The following is a 15,211-nucleotide window of genomic DNA, read 5'->3' on the forward strand; positions in this document are numbered from 1 at the left end:
CAACCTGTCCAGCCCCGAGGAACAAAACAAGCTTCCAACAGCAGTAAGAGTGCCCCTCACCCTGCCAGCCCAGTGAGAAAATGAACGAGAAATGCATGGTACCCAGTACAGGCAATCTGGGCCTGTCTGTATGAGATTTTAGATTTCACCATCAAGTCATATTTCGCTATTTAATATGAAGATACAAAAATGCAACATATCTATTTAAAAATGTTTACATCCTTAATAAATTCATGAGGAAGCCGGTAGCCTTCTAGTGTATTTTGGGAGGGTCCATTTTGCAAGGTGTCTACCTTCAGGCTTCAACACAGGGCAGTCGCTAATTCAGCTTTTCACAATTAAAATTAATTGGCCTACTGCCTTAAACAAGATTTTTATTATCATACGAACTAGCCCATGGACTTTATCACTCACTTAATACTGAACGGCCTTCTACCTTTGAAATGTTATCGGATCTCTCCCCGTCCATTGTACAGACATCAAATGTGAACATATAGTCTCCTTCTAAATACAGATATAAACCAGTGGCCTGGTATAAATATAGCATTAAGATTCTGACCAGCGAACTCGGAAATGTGCAGCTAGACTAATTTTATTTTATAATTGAGCCACAAACTCTCTATATCTTCTCCATTGACTACTGGTTGTTACCAGCTTTGTGTGTATCTTTTAACTCATGGTTCAATGGTACTACAGAAAAAAAATGAATTGCCCTGGTGCTTTTCATACATACCATAAAGGGGCCAATTTCGATGTTGGGTGGAATTGCTTCCGCCCAACACTGACTCGGTCCTGGGACCGGCCAACATCCGGTCGGCAGTCCTGATTGCCTAATTATTATGCGAACAAAAACTGTTTGGTAGCATTCCCACATTTCCCTATGGGGGCATGCATTGCAGCCGTAAACTGTCTATATTACATGCTCCCATAGGGAAATGGAAGGTAATATTCATCCCTGCACCCCGGTGCCTGCCAAGGGGGACAGGGATCAACAGGGGGCCCAACGCTTTCTGACATGGTTTCCATGTCTGACAGGCCGGCATTAAAACCATGCAAGGAACTATGCATCATAATCTCAAGGGAGGAAAGGCCCGCCCTTTGGGATTACGAGCCGGTTCCGACTGGCCAACGGGCTCCTTGGTTTCAATTCCGTCCAACTGCATCTTTATCAGCTGGTCTGAATTGAAGCCGATGATGGAGGTCGGAAAGCCTCCGACCGATGGTCAGGGGCTTTCACACCGCCATCGCAATAGGCCCCAAAGTGTATTTGTAAAGCGCACGTTCACCCAAAAGGCTTTACTGTGGGTGCCTGTGCTTCTTTGGGGCACTGCCTGTCTCACCCACTCAAAGACACATGATTATCTTGTCTACCTCTTCCTGCTTTGCTTGACGGCCTCCCTTAGTGCCACTCTTTGCAAGCTGCATGGTTTTGCAGGTTCTCCCTCCCATTCAGTGCTTTCTTCAGATGTGCACAATTGCCTGACCGTATCCGCTCCTCACAAATGAGGTACTCAGGGCAGTTGGGTTTTTTCTTCTTTACTAGCTGACTGGCATGTGGGAGTAGGAGATGAAAATAGGCAATGGTCCTGGTGCCCTGCGGGACCGGTTGGCTCAGTCCCTGCTAGTCTGTTGATGGGGGGCACCATTAGCTTCACAGTAGCTCTCCATAGGTCCACAGACGCAGACCATATTAATTTCAAGCACTCCCCAGCAACCCAAACCCACAAGCTACTCGTGAGTGCTGTAATGCAGTGACAGGTGCCTACTGTGCCTGTTTCTCCAGTGGTCAGTCCAGCAGGGCTACAACACAGGTCCACTGCCCACTGATCTCTGGGGGGAGGGGATCAGCAACATGGTGCCACCAACTATGGAAATAGCCCAATAGAGCCAAGAAATACAAGTGAGGAATAGGTACCCCCCATTCCATCTGATAGGGGTCAGTGGCATGGCTGGGCTGGTCCTTCTTCCAAGTACTGGTCTCAGACCACCCTGCCTGCACAGGGAGTTAAACAGAGACAAGATGAATTCAAATATTGGTATGACACCTATGAAAGCCATATTATCCCTCAATGCTCCACTACACAGCTTGTTTTTAAATAGTCTAAATTGTGAATCTTTCCAAGATCAGCTCTGCTGTGCTTGTCGTCACCCATGCAGGACTTCTATATTGCTTTCAATCTTCAAAGGGGCACCTGATGAGCACTGGAGCCATGAGACTGCAATCTCTCTACTGTTCAGGCTGGTAGCGTCCCATGACCTAATGTGTGCCAACTGCCTCTGAAATGTATCCCCTTCCCTCCCCTTCACCTACCAAGAGATGCAATCCCTTCAGAAAATGGCCTATTGTGCTATTGGCTTTGATATGTCAGTTTTTGAATAGGTCTGGGCAAAATTTAAAGTGCGTGTGTTTCTCTGTATGACAACATTCACCTTTGTGTCAAACATGTATGCAAGGAGGCATTGTGCGCTAAAATAAAGTTCTAAATGATGAATGGCAATTTTCATTTATATTTGCAGATAATTTAATGTAAGTTATATTTATATATTCACATATATTTGAGTTACAGTTCCACAAAATGTTGCATTATTACATGAAAGCAAATTACACAAATTTTGCACAACCCCTATTTCTGAGCGCAGCAAACATTTTCACACTGGTAGGGAGCTCTAGACCAAATTGGTGAGAGTCTCAGATAAATAAACATATTCAACTCCATTAAAGAATTCGGCTAAGGTAAATCTGACATTAGATCTGAATTTCAGATTCAAGAAATAGTAATGGAAGAATAGAAATGTATACAAAGTATCGACATTGGTCCTTGTATAATGTGCAATTCAAAAGTTATATGTCAACACAGTTTAGAGATAAAGTGCACAATATGGAAAATTGATAAATATAATTCACTTTATGCAAAAGGAAAGGAGCCTTCCCTTTTAGTAAGTAGATGAATTATAAGGTCTCATCCTCATTCTATGTCAGGCAACAGGTGACTTAGAATGTGTGTGAGAAGTTAGCCTGGCATATGCTGGTCTCTAGTTATAGTGGCCACCTTGCACCAGTCCAATTCGACTCTATGGTAGATAGGTTTAAGACAACCTTTTAAAGAAAGCTATCCTAGTGGTAGCTGTGGAGAGCAGCCTTCAGGCTAAGTCTCAGAGGAATGTAAAGCAGCTTGTTTTACCTTATAATCTCTTGAATTACAAAATGAAAGGACACCACACATATATATATGTATTTATTTCTAGACACACTCTACTAATCTCTTTATGAGATTAGAAGCCAGGAACACATTAAAATATTAACGTTTCACAACAAGTTAAGCACAAATATGGCTGGGGCCCTAGGGGTGTACCAGACCATATACTAAAAAAGAGGTTTAGGAAAGTCGACTTGCAAAATGACAAGGCCTAGGGCCTGTAGAATCGCTTGGGCTTCACGAATGCAGTGATAGCAGGTAAGTAACAGACCCACGGGAGATGTGTGCAGTGTGAGAACACGGATGCAGGTTCCCTATTGATTACAAAGGAGCAAGTCGCGGTTTGATTTTTAAAGTTTTAGGGTACTTCGAGGAAGTCTACAAGCAAGCCACTTACAAGGTAAGTCATTCGAGGGCCAACACACACCAGGGCACTGGAGTGCACGAGTTACCTCACCCAGGGAAGCCGGGTGCATAGGTGTCTTTTGGTGTTGGTGTCTCGTCACTGTTTTCTATGGAGACCAAAGAAGACTTGCTGCTTGCGGCGACTGAAGAAGTGTCCGGTGGAATCCAAGGCTGGATTCAAGATGGAGAAGACCTGAAAATTGAAGGGACAGTGTCCACAGTCACTTGCCAGTGACCCGGGGCCAGGAAGATGGATGCCCACGGATATCGGGTGATTTCAGGTCGTCGATGGTGTTTTGACTCTTTGCTCACGAGGTCCAAGAGAGTTCGAAGATGACCAGCAGCTGGATTCAGAGTGTCCCACAACGTCTGCAGCTGATGGTGGTGTCGGCAACCGGATTGGAGCAAACAAGCCTTGGCAAAAGCAAGTCTTGTGTAGAGTGAAGAAAGTCGATAGTGCAGACCAGCAAGGTCTGAGGGACGCACCCAGCAAGGATGAGTGAGGGCAGACCTGGAGCAACCAGGGGAACCCTTTTAGTTGATAAGAAAGTCTTTTGGGGACCCACAAGCCAATGGGCAAGGGATCACAAAGATGCATCTTGAGGAAATGCTTCACAGGAGCCCACGGTCACTCAGGACGTGGTAGGCCTCTGATTTTTGCTGCAAAACCTGCTGGAGGCTTGAGCCACAAATGGTTCAAAGCACAAGTTCGTTGATCATCGTGAAGGGGTTGTACTTGACAATAGTGCACGGTTCCCAGGTATTGCAGTTCCTCATCTCTCGTGGGGTCCAGACACCACAGCTTTGCTGGAGACTGAAAATGGTTGACGAGATGTCAGGAAATTTGCTTTTGGTGTTGCAGGGACTTCGGACTCCGGTTGGAGCGGGAACGTTTGCGACCGTTGTTTCAAGTTTTGGTGCCTGCCAAGAAGGGGAGTCACTCCTTGACTCCAAGGGAGATTCTTCTGTCTTCCAAAGGTAGTGGAACGTCGAAGGGCCAGGATTCGTCTTGTAAAGCATCGTCCAGGGGTTATCTAACTTGCAATGGCAAGGTGTACCTATCTTATAGTGAAAGAAAGGGAAGGACCAGCTCTATGACCACTCCTCTAGGAGGGTCAGGGGGGTGGATGGTTACACCCACTCCCCTTTATCCAGTTTCGCGCCAGAGCAGGGGCTGGTAGTCCCTGAACCGCTATAAGCTGGCATATGCACAGAGGAGCCTACTGCTCCCCCAGTGCAGGACTTCAAAGCACTCGAAGAGTGCACCCACCCAGCTCCAATACACTAAATCCTGTCTGGAAGGCGGTGACACCTACCTGTGACAGGATGACTATTGTTGGGCTTCCTCCACTGTGAGTTTCGGTCAGCAGCAGGAGGGCAGCCCAGTGTCTGTGCTGGTGGCATCCATTTTGTGATGCCAGTGCTCTTTCAGATTTCTACCGTGTTACCACAGTAGGTACATGTCATCCCCTCTAGAAAGGTGGGATCATACTCCCACATCATGGACTGATGTGGGGGTATGATTCCAAGTTGTTTGACACCAAACACGACATGTTTTGATGCAGTCATTTCATGGTTAGAATTAACCGGGAGGTTATAATACACTTAACAGTATATGGTTTAACCGCATCCACAAACAGCCACAGGGAATAGACCCTGCCAGCTGCAGAGGGGCCCTGCTCAGGCAGAAGCACCCCCTCACATTGTAAACCAAGCCCCCTGCCCTCAGGATTGATTTGGCCTGCCATAGGGATAACTGATAGGTTTATATGTGTGTGTATGGTGAGATATAGGAACCTATACCTCAGTGAGGAGTGCTAACACTACCTCACCCAGGCTGCAGTAGCAGGCCTGAGGTGTCAGATTTAGTCTGCTTCCCAGGACTGGCATAATACATGCTTCAGCCCCTGGTAGGCCTGTAAAGTACCTATGCCCTTGGTACCTAAGGTACCATATACTAGGGGCTCATAAGGCACCACAGTAACCAATCACTAGTGCATCTAATATGCACTCCAAGTCGTTTAGAGAGAACAGAGAGACTATGGCCCTGATTAGCAGGGACCCAGCCTGTCTATAGCCATAAACCAGTGTATACATCAGAAAAAAAGTGGGGGCAACATAAGTGCAGATCCTACTCTCCTACACTGTGCCTCAGATGCCAAAGGTCTACCTGTGTGCCATTGACAGTCTGAATAAAAAACAGAAGCCTTCTTCAGTCAACCTACAGGTGTACGGTATGTTTACATGTATTACTGCACACCAGCTCAGAGACTTCTATCTTAGCTGCCTGCAGACAGGTGACACCATACTAAACGTTAGGCACTGGAGGTTGCGGCACCAAACGAATTTTGAGGAAGCATTTCAGTAAGTGAGACTCCACTTGAGAGATTCATGCCACAGCAAGGGAAAAATTAGCAGATCCAAAAGCAAAATTGATTAAGGTTTTTAAATGCAGAGCCTACATCTCACTGAAACACAGCAAACTGGTAGGGTTGCCTTTATCCATAATGAATCTCCTAAATGCAATTTCTTTTACTGAATAAAGTACTCTCCTTCTGCTTCCAATGACTCAATGATGAGAATATACTATGAATACCGCCAACCAGGCAGCAAAAAGGGTTGTATGCCTGATTAGAGCGCTGATCAAGTCACCACTTTCGTTATCAGATTTTCTTGAAGATTCTACCTTCCTCTGGGAAAAAGACGCCCACGCATATCTCCTCAAATGTTCCCTATTTCAACCGAAGTTATTAAAGTGCTACACCACCTCTATTCACAATAAGTACTCTCTATCCTCCATCTGATTTTCATGAAGAACCATCACATATAAATATCTAACCCTCTCAGCTTGGATAAATAAGTGCAGGCATAGTCACTGTATTTACATGTTAACAGAATTCTTCTTGTCATTTATTGTTGTAGTATTTCTTATTTTAGGAGGTACGATGTTCACAAAAACAGCCAACATGTGTTTAATCCCTTGTGGCTCACAGGCCTAGGGACTTCCTTAAGGATGTACAGAAATAACAGACACATAAATATGAAACCAAAAGGTAAAGAAGAATACGAGGATATAATGGGGACAAAAGAACCAAACATAAAATGCTTGTGAGTCATTTCTATTCATCAGAATGACGTTGAGCTATACTGTTCCAAGCGAGCAATGCAAACTCGTGCCAGGTGGGTGAGAAAAACAGTGGCAGACATATTTTAATGCACTTAGGGCACTGGCTGGCGAGGGGTGATATTAAAATCATGGCAAAGTGGCAATTGAAGATGGTGGTTCTGATACAAGACATAACGTTCCAATTGCACGTTTTTTCATGCAAGCTAGATTAGGGTTTGTGGCAAAAGGGTTAGTATGGTTTACTAGGTGGGGTTCTTGTGCAAACCTGTGTGGTGGCCATTTTGGAATGGGTAGGCAGGGGTATTGTGGAAGAATTCTTGATAAAAATTGTGAGAAGTGTCTCAGTGGAAGAATCAATGTGACGAAGGGAAAAGGTGTAATGTTGGGGGAGCAGCGTGATATATTATTGAGAAAATGGGTTAATATAAGTATGTTTATTTTATGAAGTATTTGCCCAGAGAAACCAAAGTAAGTGACGTGTATAGTGAATTTTGCGGCTGTTGGAAACATGTGAAAGACCTGGTTAAGACGTTAGGCTGATGGTGCCCCAGACAAGGAAGAGAGTGACTTAATATGACTCTAAGCAGGCCATACTAATATGTAAATAAAGGGTGTGCCTAATTGCCATGGTGGTTACCAACATCGATAGAACTGAATATATTGTATAAAATGACATACAGTATAAAATAAGATCCATCATTCAACATAAACTTTGAACAATTTTTTTCTATATTACAGTCTGCGTGGTAGCAGCATTTCAACTTAAGGAGGTTTATGAATGAAGTATTGCAATGCCAGACTTGTCTGATATTTGCTCCTGACTCAATGGCTTTCCTCCCTCTTCTGGTGGAGACCCAATGAGCACTTATATTTCACTGTGTTTTATTTATGAGTATACCCTTCCCCGCTGGCATCAATCCTTAAATTGCCTGAGGAACTATTTCTCTCCCACTCTCTGTGTCCTTCTGCTGCTACTCATTTCTCTTGCCAGTCTGTTTATTAAAAGATGAGCCACCTCTATAGTCACTTTCTCCCCTAGCCCTCGTGATCCTCATGACATTGACTTCTCTATTGGTGGGCAGCCATATTATAATGCCTTTTAAACCATTCCAAGATGGCTATCCATGTGTGCGCATGCATGGACATGCACAATAGGTTTTTCAGAATCTTGATATTAAAGAAAAACATTCCAAGATAGCTACCATACAGCAAGCTTACACATGGCAACTATTTTAAACGATTTTTCTAAAATAGACCTTTACAAGATGACTGTGCTTAAAATAGAAGAAAAGCATTATTACATGGCTCCTGCACATGCTTGTGCATGCATGCATGGTAGCGATCTTGTACATTTTTTTTAATTATTTTATGAAAAATCACTATAAGATGGCTGTCTTACCTATAACACATGGTGACTATCTTATAATGGTTATCTTTTAGATTAGGAAAAATTATTACAAGATGGCTCGAGCCATTAGGGAAAAAACAAGAATTGGCAAAGTCAATATATTTCACTGTTGAGACTTAATAGCTTTGCCAATTTGTCTTAATGTGTATTTCAGATATAGTCTTCTGAAGAGCATGAGTGATGATTTGGTTCTTTATGCAACTGGAAGACACTTCAAGAAAGCAGGTGCAGCTCTTGAGCTTAGAAGTTCTCAGCCTTAGGCATTCTAAACACCAAGAGGTCCTTCTCCTGATTCCTCTTTGTGCACTAGAAATTATGAATAATTGGGCCAGATCGATATACACGTTCACATGCAAGAATTTACAGAAAAGGCAGCCCTATTTAAATTTGATTCTTGCATTAATAGGCAGGCAGTGCAAGCTTCTGAGGATTGGAGTTATATGCTTGCATTTTTTAGCAGATGAAAGTTTGGCTGTGTAATCTAAAGCAGTTCTGAGCATAGTGTGCTCTGAATGGGGCATTTCAGAAAAGGTGGAATTTTAGGTGAAAAGTGGCAACTATTGCAATTTTTTTTATGTAAGGAAATAATTACAAAGATGAGTTCAGAGTTAATCCAAGGGAATTCCCAATCAAGTAAACAAAAACTCGGTTGGCTTTTTAAACCAGTTGACACTTTGCACTCATTTCGAAATCACCTTCTCATATAATTGAGCCCAGCAGTTGTACTCAATCTCCCATTGCTAAAACCAGTTGAACTATAAATTGTTTCTCTGTCCACCTGCAAGTTACAAGTTAATAACCTGTCATCTTCCCTAACCATGGTTCCAACAAATGGCAACCCAATATAGATAGCCACTTCAGAAGATATTAAATGTACACTGCTCATCCCAGTTCTTCTTTACTGGAAGGGGAAACCTAGACGACCGTTATATTTTTTAGAATTTAAAATGTATATTTAAAGTTGCTACATAGTCGGTTGAAAGGCCATGTGTATAATACAACAGAAACACCCATAATTCTATCACTGTATTTACCAAGGTCTGTTTACTCATTGTAGAGCACTTGGCAGTCTATCCTTTCTCTCCCATTAACTTCCAATATATGATCTGGTGCAGAACAAACGATCATTTCAGTGATATAACATCTGGTCACCAGGTACACATAAAGTGTATGAGAAAACAGAATCTCCATCTTAGGAAAGCACAAAGTGCTGTAAATTTAGACTTTCAAAGTGCAAATTGACCTTGACAGAGCGGAATGGCCTTATGAAGAATACTTTTTGATATATTAATTGATGTATGAACTGAGAATGTTGAGGATGTGGGAAACCTAATGAGTAACCAAAGGGCACTTAATAATTCTCGGAATATTATGCATACAGAAATGAAAAAATTGATCAAAGCTCAAAATGCCACTTTTTTGATCAAAATAAAAAAACGAGAGTGTGAAGGCGTAGGAGATAACAACATCAATTAAAAGAGAGTCAGAAGAAAATCATAACAGGATGAGCGGTGTGCAGTTATGAAAAAATGCCAGTAAGAAAAATGTTTTCGAAAACAGACACAGCAAGGCAAAAAATGGCACGACATTGAAAGACAGTATCAGCAAGACTGGCATGGTATGTATGATGGCATTTTTAATAAATAAAATATAGTAAAAGGTAAAAGCACTCTACAGAACAACATAAACTTGAGGAGAACCCAATAGCCATTTGAGGACCGGCTTGTCATATTGAAAAATACAAACACTAGAATGCATTCTTGAGTGGGAATGGAGAAAAGTAATTCGAATGCACAATCATCACCAATACAACTGCAAAGTTTATGCTACTACATGGTCCAAAGTCAGGAAGTCAAAAAAAGAAAGGAAAATGATATGTAATCGTATGGAGGGCCCAACGTTCTTGGAGAAATAAAAATAGTTCTCAAACCATGTTGGCCAGGAGCTACTGTGAACCTGTATTTTGAGTGTTGTATGCTCTCTTAAACCAAGACATGAATCATGAAGGGCGTTTAATGTTTATGAACCCAAATAGCCATGTTTGTGTACGCTAAGAGTAACAAAGTGCTATCAGAATGAAAACGGTTTTGCAAACCATTTTGAAATGTTCAATTTTAAAGACCATTCAGTTATCCACATGTAACCTTACAATCTTTTTTTTTTCTTTCACAGGTCACTCGATAGTTGCTGTGGAACAATGTACATAAAATATACATTTAACACATGGAAGTGGTCAACACATTAAAGGCCGTTTAAGGAGATAGTTTATCTTTCATGGAGTTTTAAGAAGTGTTCTTTCTTTCATCAGTACTACCCTTACGTAGTGGAAGACACAATTTGAATACGGAAAAGCAATGTGACAAATTCTGAGAGAATAAACATTTCTGTGTGTGAACATTCTCCTTCAGATTACTGCGCCATAGCACGTTTAGAAGGAAATGCTTAACTCCTGCTACAGCTTGGTTGGACTAATCCTTTGCAGGAAAAGACATTGAACTCTTGAGGAAAGAGTGGAGAAATTGATCTCTTAATGGTAATGTTGATGCCACTACCAATGAAGTGAATTCTCTCTGGAGTTCAAAAACAAAGACTATTACTAAAGTTAGACTACTGTTTTTATAATACAGCTGTACATAGCTCTCACTCCGCATACTGTCTTCAGTAGCCTGGGTATCATGTCGATAAACTTACCTGCATTTCTTTTCACTTAATCTCGTGAACTACCAAGCCCATTGGTAGGAAATCAAACATTTTGAAATCTATAATTTCAGTGAAAATTACACAAATAATGTATGATATTATTCTAACAGGTTTGCTGGTTGCATTTGCTTACTTTCTACTCAATATGACACATACAAGCATCATTGTTTGGAAATTCAATGTAAATGTATACATTTGATTTTTGGTTGGGGATTAAATGTTAACAACATTTTGAAAGAAGCACTATGATGGTGATGAGTAGATCAAATATGAAAAAATGTATTGAATAATCACATAGAAAAATCTGAACTTTCTTACCAATTTCTACATTCGTTTCCGTTTTTTTTTAGCAAACAAAAAATATCTATCAACCTTTCTTTCATTTGAAGAAATTGCAATTCAATTTGAATTCATTAAAATGACTTTGTCATTACAATTACTCTGTTATGGTAACAGTAAATGAACCTACTAGTCAATAGGCTGGAAAGCATTGCTTCCTCCTTACAGTGCTTTACATGAGCTTCTGAATTTGAAAAATTGTATATGTCCCCATTTAGATTCAGAAGTATAGAAAGGTATGTATGTTGAAAGGTGAAATTTTTGTTGAAAGGAAGTCACGCGTAAAACCATTTTCAAAAAATAAAACGTGCAAAGCTATTGTTTTCAAATATTTTTCAGTGCATGTGCATAAGTGTACTTTCTCAGTGCCATTCGTCGTTTTACATCCTTTACATATTCAGGTAGCTCTGGCAAGTCATGCTGAAGCTATATATGTGCTCCTGTTGAGTCTTTTCTTTCTTTTTCTTAACAATGGGGCTCCAGGACATAATTAGAGTGCTTGAAGCAAAATGGTGAGCACATCACACTCATGTACCCTCTTCTGAGCCGAGTCCACACCTAAATAGAGTAGAAAACATAGATAACAGTGAGTGTACTGGTGGCAACACATTTAAGAATGCACAAAGAGGGCGCAGAAATACACCAAATAATATGCTGGGAGTCCTTAAGGGCATACAATAAAAAAGTGCACATCATGTATAATTGATTACCTAATCATTAAGAGAATGGCATTTATATGCGAGAGGAAAAGGAGGAAGTATGAATGAATTAGTGATTCGGATATAGTTAGGGAGTTTCCTAGAAATGGAGCAGGAAGCATGGAAAGAAGACTGGGTTTCCCAGAAGTAAACAAAACGTATACAAATGAGGTCCTGCCAAAAAATCTCTTATTTTAATTATAATAAGGTGAAATCAACAACCACGGTGTTTCAAATGGATCCAAATGTTTGAGGAAAAGTGCTTCCTTTTGCATTTTAAACTTTCTAAAAGTTCACCGATATCGACAAAATGCGATTGTGTCATTCATTTATGAAATTGAACATAGAAAGATGCTTATAATGAAAATTCCTTGCTGGGCATAAATCAGTAAAATATGGGGACAACAGTATACACCATGAAATGTGCACAAAGGATAAAGACTGTCGATTCACCTCCATAAATCGCTCTTTCTCTCTTCATCTTCTTACTTTATTTTTTTGGGGTGTGATTTAGCATTTGGCTAATGCAGGGAACCCTCCATAAAACATCAGGTTGCCCGTCCACCAAACTTGCTGTCAATCCGTTTAGATGTGTGCAAAGCCCCCGATTTCTGAGGATGGAGACTCAGCAGTCTGTCTCTTTACTCAATGCATGTCAAACCTTCTGCCCTATATAGAGTGGGTGGTATGGCATATGTTTTTTTTCTTGTTCATGGCTGGCAGTGAAAGTCTGCCAGCCTTGAACTAGAGGCAAAACAACGACTACAACACGTTGGGAGAAAACTCAGATTGTTTCAAGAACATTTATTTTTTGTTTTTCAAGGACAAACTATCACTTTGGGAAGACTGGTTGCTATGCATAAAGGTAGCCACCAGGTAGACAGGGATGCCAGGTGTCTTCAGTGGAGCTGCCACAGAAATGGTTAAAAAGAAAAGATCAATACATCAACAAGGCTACCCCTGGGAGTAGTACTCTAACATTAAAACAATAACAAATCACATAGAACTAAAAAATAAATTAATATTTTGAAAATATTTTCTGATGCCATTTTGATTATATATTTGTGGAAACAAATATATGAAATAAAGTTGCTGCGTTGCTGATGTACTCTTTTTGTCCTTCTCTATTCTATTGTGCATTTATTGTTTAATTTCACATGATTTGTTATTGTTTTAATATTAAACAACTCCAGTCAGGGGTAACCCTGTTGTTTATTTGGACCATTTCTAACCCCTGTGGTCAGTTTTTGAGTAAACCCTCTTTTTATATATTAGTGGCTCAGCAGAAGACACTGACGTATTGCAAGGCTAGCACCATGTCTGAGGCATCCACTTGGCAAAGCATCAGCGCCTTCAGCAGATCTACTGGAAATACATCTAAATTGCTGTTTCTTCAGTTCCATTTTAATCACCATCTATTTAGATTAATTGAGATTAAAGTCAGTCAGCACAGGTTGAAATGTACGAATTTTAGGGTATTCAAAAAGTACACTGATGATAGAGCAACTATGTTACATCTTGAAATAGAAATAAGCACAAGAATTGCTCTACTAAATTCAATTTTTTCAATTCTTACTTCTGCCAGATTCATTTGCCATCTTAGTTCAGATTCTTTTTATGTTTGCCAGTGGGGCAATTTTGGAGTCAAATGAATATTCTCAATCCAAATTCCAACAATTCACACAATTAACACTTCTGCATATTGCTCATCTATGATATTAGATCTTGTTGAACCTAGGTAATTTATTATGTAGTCCACTTATTATAATAAATATACAGCCTCTTAAGTTCACAAGCTGCTATTTAGCTAATAAATAAATGCCTAATAATGCACTAGCCAGTACAGACTGGGAGCAGTAGCAACTTTCTTATGTGTCGCATAAACCTCAATGCCCTCAATCGTGCAAGTTATTTCCCTGTCAAATATTATCATTGAAGCACTGCCTTTCAAGTTTCCTTTCCCTGATACCTTAGGTGAAAAACGTTGTTAAACTATAAAACTGAACAGTATTCGGACAATGTATATTGCTCTTTCTGCCTTTAAATTTCAATGGTGGTGGCTCTCCACGTGACTGAAATGTGCATTTCAAATGAATGTTTTTGAAGGAATTTTGTGATGAAGTTTGCATATTTGGTTACTTGGTTAACCAGTGGTCGGAGACAGTTTGGAATACAAGACATTTTTTGATACAGCATTTCAAAAGATTTAGTAGATATAAGCAAGTGTGATACTGAACAAATAGTTGTGATAATAGGAATCTATGAACTGGAAACCGTGATGTATTCATTTTATGTAGACAAATGCCCCTACTCTATCCATACTTAAGTATGTTGCCTCTGTTAAATATCAGACACATGCTGTATTACAAATTATCTTCTTTCAAGAAGGTACTTAAGAGCAAACACTTTTACAAGTGAAACTGTGTTGCAATCTTGTCCCAACATTTCATATTCATTAAAGAACAAGCAGCCATTTCATCAAGGATACACATTTAGATAAGAAGTGTGTCTCAAACTAAGCAAATTTAGGTTAAAGACTTACAAATGTGACGCAGAATTTCACATGATCAAGTTAGGTGCGAGGTTTCTCAAGGAAAGCCTATGTGCAACTCTATGTCGTACAGATTTTGTTATCTTAATGTTTTTGTAAAAGGGTATGTGTGGCAGTTACGGGCTGTCACCGGGATGAAGGAGTGCACAATCGTAACAAATAAGGTATTTGGACTTTATTTTTGTAGTATAAGGAGGATATGATCCAGGAATCTCATAAGTAACTACAGAAAGTCGTTCAGGGGTTAACCAACACAAAACTAGTCAGTTCCTCCAGGTCTTGGGTGTAGGGTCCTCTGAGTCCTGTCTCTCCTCTTTTTTGGCTCTTGTAACTGGGGGCATGGAGGGAAAAGAGAAACGTTTTGTGCTACCGCCACCAAAAGAAGTGCGTGATATGGATAGGTTGAGTGCCGAAATATTCATGCAACACACCCTTGTCCCCTACCACCCCAAACCTCCCCACCACCCCCACCAGAATGATCCCCCGAGTGTTACTCGCCTGGGACCACGACCCCTCTCCTGGGCCGTGGCGTCAGGACCCGGGGCGTCTTCTCCTCCCTCTAGCCTGCCGGGTATATTCGTGGTGTAGAATACTCTTCCCATCTTTTGGCTGGCTGGTTCTTCCGCGTCTCCTCCTTCGCTCCCCTCGCTCCGAAGCCGCTCTGTGATCTCTGTCTGCTTCGCTCCTCTGCTGATCCTTTCCGCCTCCTTACTTCGCCCGATATTCGCCTCCTGTTCTCCCGCTCCGATGCCGCTGCACCACGTCTCCTCTGCTGACGTTCTATTT

General features: G+C 41.0%; 1 long non-coding RNA gene across 3 annotated transcripts in view; it reads right to left on the bottom strand.

Moving 5' to 3' along the window:
* Positions 1-15,211, bottom strand: part of LOC146870347 (uncharacterized) — a 394,511-nt gene that overhangs the window by 16,602 nt on the left and 362,698 nt on the right. For 2 of the 3 annotated variants that reach the window (XR_014975693.1, XR_014975695.1), the window contains exon 2: positions 11,307-11,734. The exons of the other annotated variant lie outside the window; for it this stretch is intronic. This is a non-coding gene — a long non-coding RNA (uncharacterized LOC146870347). The remainder of the gene's footprint in view (positions 1-11,306; positions 11,735-15,211) is intronic. 3 annotated transcript variants of the gene reach the window in all.

This window comes from Triturus cristatus, chromosome 1_1 (genome assembly GCF_964204655.1).
Source record: "Triturus cristatus chromosome 1_1, aTriCri1.1, whole genome shotgun sequence".
NCBI lineage: Eukaryota > Metazoa > Chordata > Amphibia > Caudata > Salamandridae > Triturus > Triturus cristatus.